Below are 9675 nucleotides of genomic sequence, written 5' to 3'. Positions count from 1 at the left end.
AGAGAAATGCAAATCAAAACCACAGTGAAATACCATCTCACACCAGTCAGAATGGCTAGTACTAAAAAGTCAAAAAATAACAGATGCTTTTGAGGTTGCAGAGAAAAAGGAACACTTATACACTGTTGGTGAGAGTGTAAATTAATTCAACCATTGTGGAAGACAGTGTGGCAATTACTCAAAGACCTAAGGACATAATATCATTAGACCCAGCAATCCCATTACTGGGTATATACCCAAAGGAATAGAAATTGTTCCATTATAAAAACACATGCTTGTGTATATTCATTGCAGCACTATTCACAATAGCAAAGACACGGAATCAACCTAAATGCCCATCAATGACAGATTGGATAAAGAAAATGTGGTACATATATACCATGTAATACTATGCTGTCGTAAAAAAAGAACAAGATCACATCCTTTTCAGGGAATGAATGGAGCTGGAGGCCATTATCCTTAGCAGACTAACACAGGAACAGAAAACCAAGTGTATTAGCCTGTTCTCACACTGCTATTAAAGAGATACCCGAGACTGGGTAATTTATAAAGGAAAGGGATTTAATTGATTCACAGTTCAACATGGCTGTGGAGGCCTCAGAAAACTTATAATCATGGCAGAAGGGGAAGTAAACACATCCTTTTTCGCATGACAGCAGGAAGAAGTGCCAAACATAAGAAGGAAAAGCACCTTATAAAATAATCGGATCTCGTGAGAACTCACTCACTATCATGAGAACAGAAGCATAGGGGTAACTGTCCCAATGATTCAATTACCTTACATCAGGTCCCTCCATGACACATGGGGATTATAGGAACTACAATTCAAGATAAGATTTGGGTGGGGATAGAGCCAAAGCGTATCATCAAGTATCACATGTACTCACTTATACGTGGGAGCTAAATGATGAGAACACATGGACACATGGTCAGGAACAACATGTACTGGGGCCTGTCAGAGGGCGAGGGCTGGGAGAGGATCAGATAAAATGACTAATGAACACTAGGCTTAATACTTGGGTGATGAAATAATTTGTACAACAAGCCCCATGACACAAATTTACCCACTACACATGTGCTCCTGAGCTTAAAGTAAAAGTTAAACAATAAAGAAAATGTAGAGAGATTTGACAAATAGTAGCTAACACTTACACAGTACTTTGGATAGGCACTGTTCTAAACACTTTACATGTAGAATTTGATTTAATCCATACAACATCTTTGTAAACATGTTTGATGTCCACATTCTGTAAGTGAGAGATGGAAAGCAGAGGGAGGTTAATTTTTCTCAGTGCCACACAATTATTAAGTGAAGGAGGTAGGATTTGAACACAGGCTTGTGGCTTTTATTCCTCTCTGTGACAGTAGAAGAGGCCAGGAATGTTCAAGGAAATCTTTCCTCATGGAACTAGGAGTAAAGGGTCACCCTGGTTTTCGCTCCAATAAAAGCATGGGGTTTGATAAAATGGGGGCCTATCATCTCTCAAGGAAAGTGATTAGTAGTGCGCTGTATTTGGACCGTCTCTCATTTTCAAGATGTCACTCCAACATACTAACCACTGTTTTTTTAAGCATTTCCTTGGGATCAGATGTGGACAGTATAGAGCTTATCTCCAAAGTTCTGAAATGGATTAAAATCATGTATTAATGAAACCCAATCTAAGGCCATTTAATAACTAAGGTCCAAGTTCACTGCATAATCTATTTCTATTCAAGATATTTTCTGGCCTATAACATAATATATTAGAGATTCTGTAGTGAGATTAAACAACATTAAGATATTTCAAGATGCCAGTGTCAAGATGCTAATTTTTGTATGCAAAATTGATCCCATTATTACCTTCTCAGAGAGAAATTAAAGTCTAAATATATTAGCCACTTTCATAGTACAAAAAATCAAGTTCTGTTACTCTTTTAGTCAAAATTCAAAGAAATAAAAGTACAATATTGAATATCTTCAGCTTCTTCAGTTTGGTCCCAGCCAGAATTATTCTTCGTGCTGGAGTAGAACTGATTTCTATCAGCAGTTACATTGTTTTTCTGTAGCATAAGTAAGAAATGTTTAATGGTCTGAAGAGTATTTGTAGGGCCTCTCTTTGTAGAGTTCAAAGAGTTAATAAGAAACAAAAATCATTATATCTTTCCAATTAAGGTAAGAAGTGAATAGTTATTTCTAAAGCTGTTATTCCAGGAAAAAAAAATATGTTTGCAAAACTAAGTGTTTACTGATGCCACAGTCCAGAGAGGAAATTCCTTTTGACTGGAGAAGGTAATTGTTTTGGTTGTAGTCTTGCCAGGATGCCACTCAGACTGTTCCAGGTGTTCTAAATTCTAAATCCATGACTTGTAAATTTAAACTCAATTGGGAGAACTCTCCTACCAAGAAGTTAATTTTGGTGTCCTGCAATCACATTTCTGAAGGGATAATCAGTTTATGCACTGGCCTCTTGTTTCCAAAAGTGACACGCAGTCTACTTACAAAGTTTAGAAGTTTTCAAGGGTGGCTACTCAGTTGCCAGGTGCATACTCTTGTAAGTACATATTTTCAGTCTTATGCCAGAATGGTTATTTCCAGTGCCTCTCGCCAAGAAACCTACCCCTAACAAAATTTCCTCCTCAAACTGGAGATGTCCAATCCAGTGCCACCCTAAAACCACGAAATAGCAAATTGTTTTTTGAGTTTATGGCATTCCTCATTATATGCCCTCCTACTATTATTTTCTTGGCCCTACATGCAGAATGGAATTTGGAGCATCTGGTCTAGAGATGTCTGTCAATAACAGTTTAAAGCTAAAACATCTCTAATACTCAGAGACATATGCAAGACTTCACTACCCAGCAATTTAAAAGCAGCAAAGACTGTTTGTCTGCTATGATCTAAGAGGCCTATTCCTTGCAATGGAACATTTGCCTCAGCCATACTTCCTTAGAAAAAGCTGCACCTGAAGAAGGGTCTGCAGCATCCCAAATCTGGATCCCTATTCTTGCTAAGGCCATAGAGCTTTGACTCTTTCTGATAGAGTCTGCTTCTGCTGAGAGCTGAGTGGCCTCGTCGATCCTAGCTGAGGCTCCCATCTTCTTTTCCCCGTTTCAAATCATCTCTCATTGGCACCCCCCTTGTAGTCTTTCCTTAGATCCAGGGGCCTTTGTTTAAATCTCAATAGTGTTTTTTTCCCTTGGACAAAAACACAGCGAGTTGCAATCAACTACCACAGTTGAAATACTATGGGATGGGGTTAAAATTTTCAATTTGGTCAATGTCAGGGTCTTAAAACCCATCTGGACCTAAAATTAACCTCTGAAGATTACCAACAAGAGAAGACCAAGGCCCAAACCACTTGTCTTTAAGCTACTAATTGCTTCTCCAAGTGTATGTTTTGCTACCCCAAATTCTACTCTTTGGTTTTATTTTTTAATATTTCTGGCCTATGTATTTAGGGTTTAAGGTCAATAAAGCCACTTAAAATTATTATTTCACCCCCTCATCCCTGGTAAAAACTGAACAAGTTAGGAGGAAAAAATCAAAATGGAAGCCAACATAATGTCAGAGACTGGGTTGGCAACTGTACCTCTAGGTTGGTTAGCCAAGCGCACTACTTGGCAATTCAGAATTTGAGAAATAGACATCCTCTCCCATTCATGGGTTGCATAGAGAAAAGAAGAAAATGTATTCTCTTTGAGGATAGACTTATTAACCAAAGAAAAAAGTGAAAATAAGCCAAGAAGTTATACTTATTCTTCCCAAAGTTACCCATCAGTTTTCACTTCACTCCCACTAGGGTAGAATAAATGAAGGACTGAGGAAAGTCTATAAGTATGCTTTCCAAATTTCTGATCTTGGATACCTGGAGTGAGAAATGGCATTTTCCTTTAATAAGTAAGGGTTAAATTAATAACGATTACTACTACTACTAGATAATATTATTAATGCCTAAACTTGCAACTTAAGGGCATAACTGTGCTACATGGGAAATAAAATGTTACACACAGGAATACTTTTGTTTATTTATGCAAAGGTATATTTGCACAAATACATTCTTTTGCTCCAGGTTCTGTTTATTTCTAGCACAGAAAAATCCTTTGATCAATGCATGCAACATATTGGGAACAATTTCTAAATGATGTATGCAAGACACTATCACAGTTCCTCAAGTGTGGAGATAATGTTTGCCCCTTTTTATTTCTGAATCCCATTTATTTACTGGCAAACTAATGGATTAAACTAATATTATTTTTAAAAACTCTTGTTTATTATGTCCTTTATGAGACTAAAAAATTGAAAAATATTTTAAGGATGGTGGAAATTTGCCAATAATGGCAGAATACCTACTTTGTGCCAGAGATATTACATATCATAGCCCGTGTTACTCTCGTGTTGACATTACTGATTAGATATTATTTTCTCTATTTTGTGGAAAATGCATTTGAGGCCAGAAAGGTCAAATAACATATCCAGTGTCATATAACACATGGAAGGAAACTATTTGAATCAATGGATGTCTGGTTCTCATGCTGTTTTCACGGTAGCCCACCCTCTTTGTCTGTTTGCAACTTAACAACTCAGTCCCGTGCCTTATTGGAATTATTAGATTTGTTACCACAGTCATGATGTTACATTTTAAATATAAAATTATATTTACTTATATCTCAAGAAATACCTTGCTAAGTTTCTTTTATTTCCTATTATTGTGTGCTCTGAAGTCACTGGCAGATTTTGAGTTTAAAGGCAGCATTATACATTTAATTATTTTATTATATGTTTTGTTCATTTGATTGACTAGGGATTAAGATAACTTTCTTGGGGTGTGGGCAACATTCTGGGGCTTCTTCAAATGATTAAAGTTATTTCAAATTGCAGTATTTCATATTCAATAGTTATTTTAGGAGTCACTTATCATGAGTTTTCAAAATCATGTCAACTTTAAATTAAAAAAATATAGAACTAATATATCGGTCCTATATCCATCTTGTTGAAACCTCACTTTCTCCTATGAGATAAATAATATTGTTCTCTTTGGCAGAGGTGAAACTGAAGCTAAAAGAAGGTAAATGGCATTTCCAGAGTCATACACATAAGAGATGGCATTTTAAGACTTGAACTGAGTTTATTATGACTTCTAGCTTAGTGTTTGTCTCATGACATTAGGCTTCCTCCATGCCACAGGCACAATAGACACATATGGGCTAACAGTCTGACAATATCAACTTCTGCTTCAGGAGAGAACACACTAGCCGGTATTGGACTTAGCCTGTTGATGTAAATAACCATACAACTGCACACAACATATAAAGTTTCTGTTTTCAGACACTGGGTAACAGGTGACACCAGAATGAGACCCTTGAGAGAAGGAAAACACATGGCATGAATTCCATGTTATCCTTGGTTTTGTCCTGGGATGCTTTCCAGAACATGGCACAAGGTCGTGAAGCACCATGAAGATTGGCAGTCTCTCTGGGCAGTAGACATAGAGCTTCCAGTTTGACGATGTAAAAGCAATTGGAATTTGCAAGGCACAGTGCTGAAGAGGAAGAAGACCCAGAAATGAATAAGCAGAAATCTGCATGGAGGTTATCCTTGGGTTCTAGCTGAGGTCTGGGTTGTGTACACTCAAAGGGTAGAATCCATGAAGCATAGCAGAAAGCAACTGTTAGAGGATCTGAAAGCCAAACAGAGGTTTAAAAATACTTGATAGACTGATTAATGCCCACTTCTGACTAAGATGAAATGTGTCCTCATATAACACATTTCTCCGAGTTCTCTGGAAAGACAGACTATTTAAGTGTGGTTCAACATTCTCATAAAGGTTCATTAATGCATCTGGAATTATTTTTCTTCTAGATTTATCAGACTAGCAATGCATTATTTCAACTTATTTTCATAAATTTCATATTACTTCATTAACATAACCAAAAAGCCTAGGAAGGCAACAGGTGCTTCTTGAAGACCCCCTCAATAAAAGTAGCATCTATTTTCTGGAGCTCTTCTGTTAAAGACCTTCCCATGGTGACGTGACTACAGATTTTAGTGTAAATAATAATTACCAAAAATATTTAGTTAGTAGACTATTAAAGAAACATTTGCATAATTGGTAGAAGATAAAGTTTTCTTTTGGCTCCTTTCTCATTTTCAGGTTTGCTTGAAGAAAATGAAGAAATTATGAAATATATTAGAATGCAAACTCAAAATGCATTCATATTTTAAAACCTCTGTACTTTGAGCTATATTTTTCATAGGTGAATATGACACTTATTTCTTGAAGTATTTATCATAGGAAACCAGGGTCTTGAGTTGAATTCTCACTCAACAATCATGGAGAAAACTGTGAAGTCAAGTCATAGCACTTCATTTCTTTGGGCTCTGGTTTGCTGATTTGTGACATGGAGTTAGGAGTAGTCATTTGATGCACTCACATGTATCTTCCATGATTCATATATTGAGTACTGCTGCTGTACTTGCTATCTCAAATTCACACTCTAGAATCGTGGAGATTATCATCCATCTATGATTGTTGCCTTTTTTATTTATGCCATTTACAAGGCAGAATTGCAACTATGGCTTAACCTGAATATTGCAGAAAAATATAATGGCCATCCATTTTCTCAAGAGTCCTTGAAAACAAGATGAAAGAACGATGTTGTTTTTCAATTGTTCATGTGAAAAAAAAGGACTGACAGATGTAGAAAAATTGCATTCCCTAAACTACTCTCCAGTAGAGTTGAAGACAAGAAGATTGTGCCCTTTAGAGAGAGAGTAAGGTGCTCTTGAAAGAGACTTAGACCTGATAGTATTGAATAGGCTTCTGTTGCTCATCATCTTTGATGTTCGGCCTCTAAAGACTTTTTGTTTGTCTTATGTAAGGAAATAATAATGCCATTTTTTGGGATGTCATCAGCAGTTTTTTTCCCCTCAAACTTGTTTGTGGGAAGGCCCTAAGAAAGCCTGAGAGTTTTAAAATTTCTGGAGCCTAGAAGAAAAGAATTAGAGGTATAATTATCACATTGCCATCTTTCATTTCCGTCTCTGATTCTACTATTTTTTCATCTCTATGATGTATTTTCTGTTTTCTCAAAGAGTAATGAATGAGCAATGAGTAAATCTGAGACTGCATAATACACAATGGAGAAAACAAGTGAAGAAAACCTTGATGGGGGCAAGCAAAGCTAAAATGCCTAGAAAAAAAGGAAAATCTGTATGCAGAAAAATTATAAATCAGATAGGTCAATGCAAAGTATTGAAATAGTCCCATGAAAAGTATGGCATGAGTAGCCCTAGTTGCCACAAAACACCCATGAAAAGAACTAGAAATGACAATGAGGTGAGCACATTATTTAATATTTATACTTATAGTGTCAATGATATAACAGACACCCCACTATTTAACCTTCACGTTGTTGCTGAAAACAAAAGGGATGAGAAAGGTCATCATTTTCTGCTTGGTGTTGACTAGTCTCACTCAGGCTTATTAAGCATAGCTTTATCCTCTCAGGAGACAGGTTATATACCTGGCCTGAATTAGAAAAGTTAGCAAGTGAAATGAGATTTCCCCTAAGCCCCTAACAGTGTTCTTTGGAATATATTTCAAAGCTTATCCTTTAATATAGTAGTATTCCTTTCTCTACAGCTTTATTACATTTACTTTTCAATTGAATGAAATCCCCACAGTCAGCACAGAGGCACATAATGAAACAGTATCTGACTACCTCATGAAGAAACCTTTGGGTGCTCACACACACATGCACACACACATACACACACAAACACACACACGCAGACATACATTCTCTCTCTCCCCACCATCCTCCCCACCACCATCCTCTCTCATATACATACAAATACTCTCCATATATTGCCAAGAATTCACCTGGGAAACAGAGGAAAGAAGAATCAGATCCAAGCCTAGAATTCTGGCAGAGTTAGACCTCAGTTGCATATATCCTATTATTCTTAGTGAAGTTCAACTTACAAAACATTTATTTATACACCATTATTCATAGATTTCCTTCAACTAGAACAACACTCTTCACCTTCTCAATCCTATTCATCTTAAGGAACTAAGATTTTTTATAACCCCTGAAAGTTCTAGACCATCCCAGACATAAAGATATATATCCTTTCTAAATTTATAGTCATTTCTAATCAAAATTGATCATTTACAAATATACCAGGCACTTCTTGTGATACCTGTGGAACTCTCTTTGAAATGCTGTTCTAGTTCATTTTAATTTTTATAAATTAGGACTTATTTGGTTCTTCCTGTGTATATTAGTATTTGAATAAGACTCACTGCTATAAATCAACCATCATGTCATGAGTAATAGCTCCAGAAAAGTGGTTTCTAATGCTTCATGTGGTTATGAACTTTTACATTTTCACTAAGGCAGCAAACAGAAAAAAAGAAAACACTAATAATGCAGGAAAAGGGACTGAGGCAAAGAATAAAGGCATACTCTGGAAAAAATTCAAACATCATATAAAGGTAGAATTCAGGAAAGTAGAGCTCCGAATTGAGAATGTATGAAGGCAACAGAATTAATAATGGATTCCAGAGTGAGAAATTGAGCCTTAGTGAGAACCTAGCAGGGAAACAGGGATGCAAGTGCACAATAGCTCTGAAAGCAGGGCTGGGACTAAAGTGTCTCTGCCCACTAGAGATGGTAGGTAATGGGATATGTAAAACATAGACATGTAAAACCTTGAGAGTTAGCAAAACGTCCAGTTTACAACAAGTCATCTCTTGAGTTGATGTTTGGGACTTTTTTCCCCTACTAATCTTTCTTCCACACAATGTTAAGACCATTTGCAAAAAGGAATTGGTTTTTTTACTCAAATGGCATATTTCCCAGATATACATAATGCAAACTCTGGCTTACACAATGGGATTTTACTCAAATAACTAATTTGAGTTTTTAGCATGGAAGTATATGTATTTGCAAGTTATGGTTCCATAGAGTTATGCCTTGTCTACAACTTGATGGTGTAATCCTTGAGGTCAGCAACTGTTTTCAGTCATCTTTGTATTCTCGCAAAATCTATTACAATATTTTCCGTAAAGTAGATATTCAACTATTGATGAATTTGTCCTTCTCAATCATGCACATTTACTATATAATGTTATGAATATTCAAATACTCTTTTCTAAATGATGTAACTTTGTCCAGTTAATAAAAAATCATTAAAAGCACATTCACGTCACTAATGTATCTTGGGTTCAATGGAAAGTCAGGTGGGCAGAACTGATAATACATTAAAAACTCCTTTTTCACCATTATTTCACAGTTTTGAGCTATGTATGGAGCTGCCTTTGAAAACATTTGTACTTCTCATTTAGATGAGCTATGTGACATGCAGAGAAAGATGAAAAACAATCTCTGTGTGAAGTCGCATATGGGGGGTTAGTTCTAAATTTACCAGCTACTAATTTTCCTTTGAGCGATCATATTTGTTCTTTGATTACACATAACCTTACCGATTTCAAAGCAAAAGAGCAGGAGGAGATGAAAATACTTGAATCACACAACAGCCTCAGGTGGTGCCTTTGGAACTGAGGAGCTGAAATTCCATTTCCAAGTCTCAAAATATAAGAGACATAACTAGACTGAGCAAATGTAATGCAACAGCAAAAGCCCTTGGCAAATCTGAGCCAAATATCAAGTAGAGGACACTATTCGTGTGTA

This window comes from Papio anubis, chromosome 3 (genome assembly GCF_008728515.1).
Source record: "Papio anubis isolate 15944 chromosome 3, Panubis1.0, whole genome shotgun sequence".
Classification (NCBI taxonomy): domain Eukaryota; kingdom Metazoa; phylum Chordata; class Mammalia; order Primates; family Cercopithecidae; genus Papio; species Papio anubis.
The sequence above is the reverse complement of the archived record's forward strand: the minus strand, read 5'-3'. Positions refer to the sequence as shown.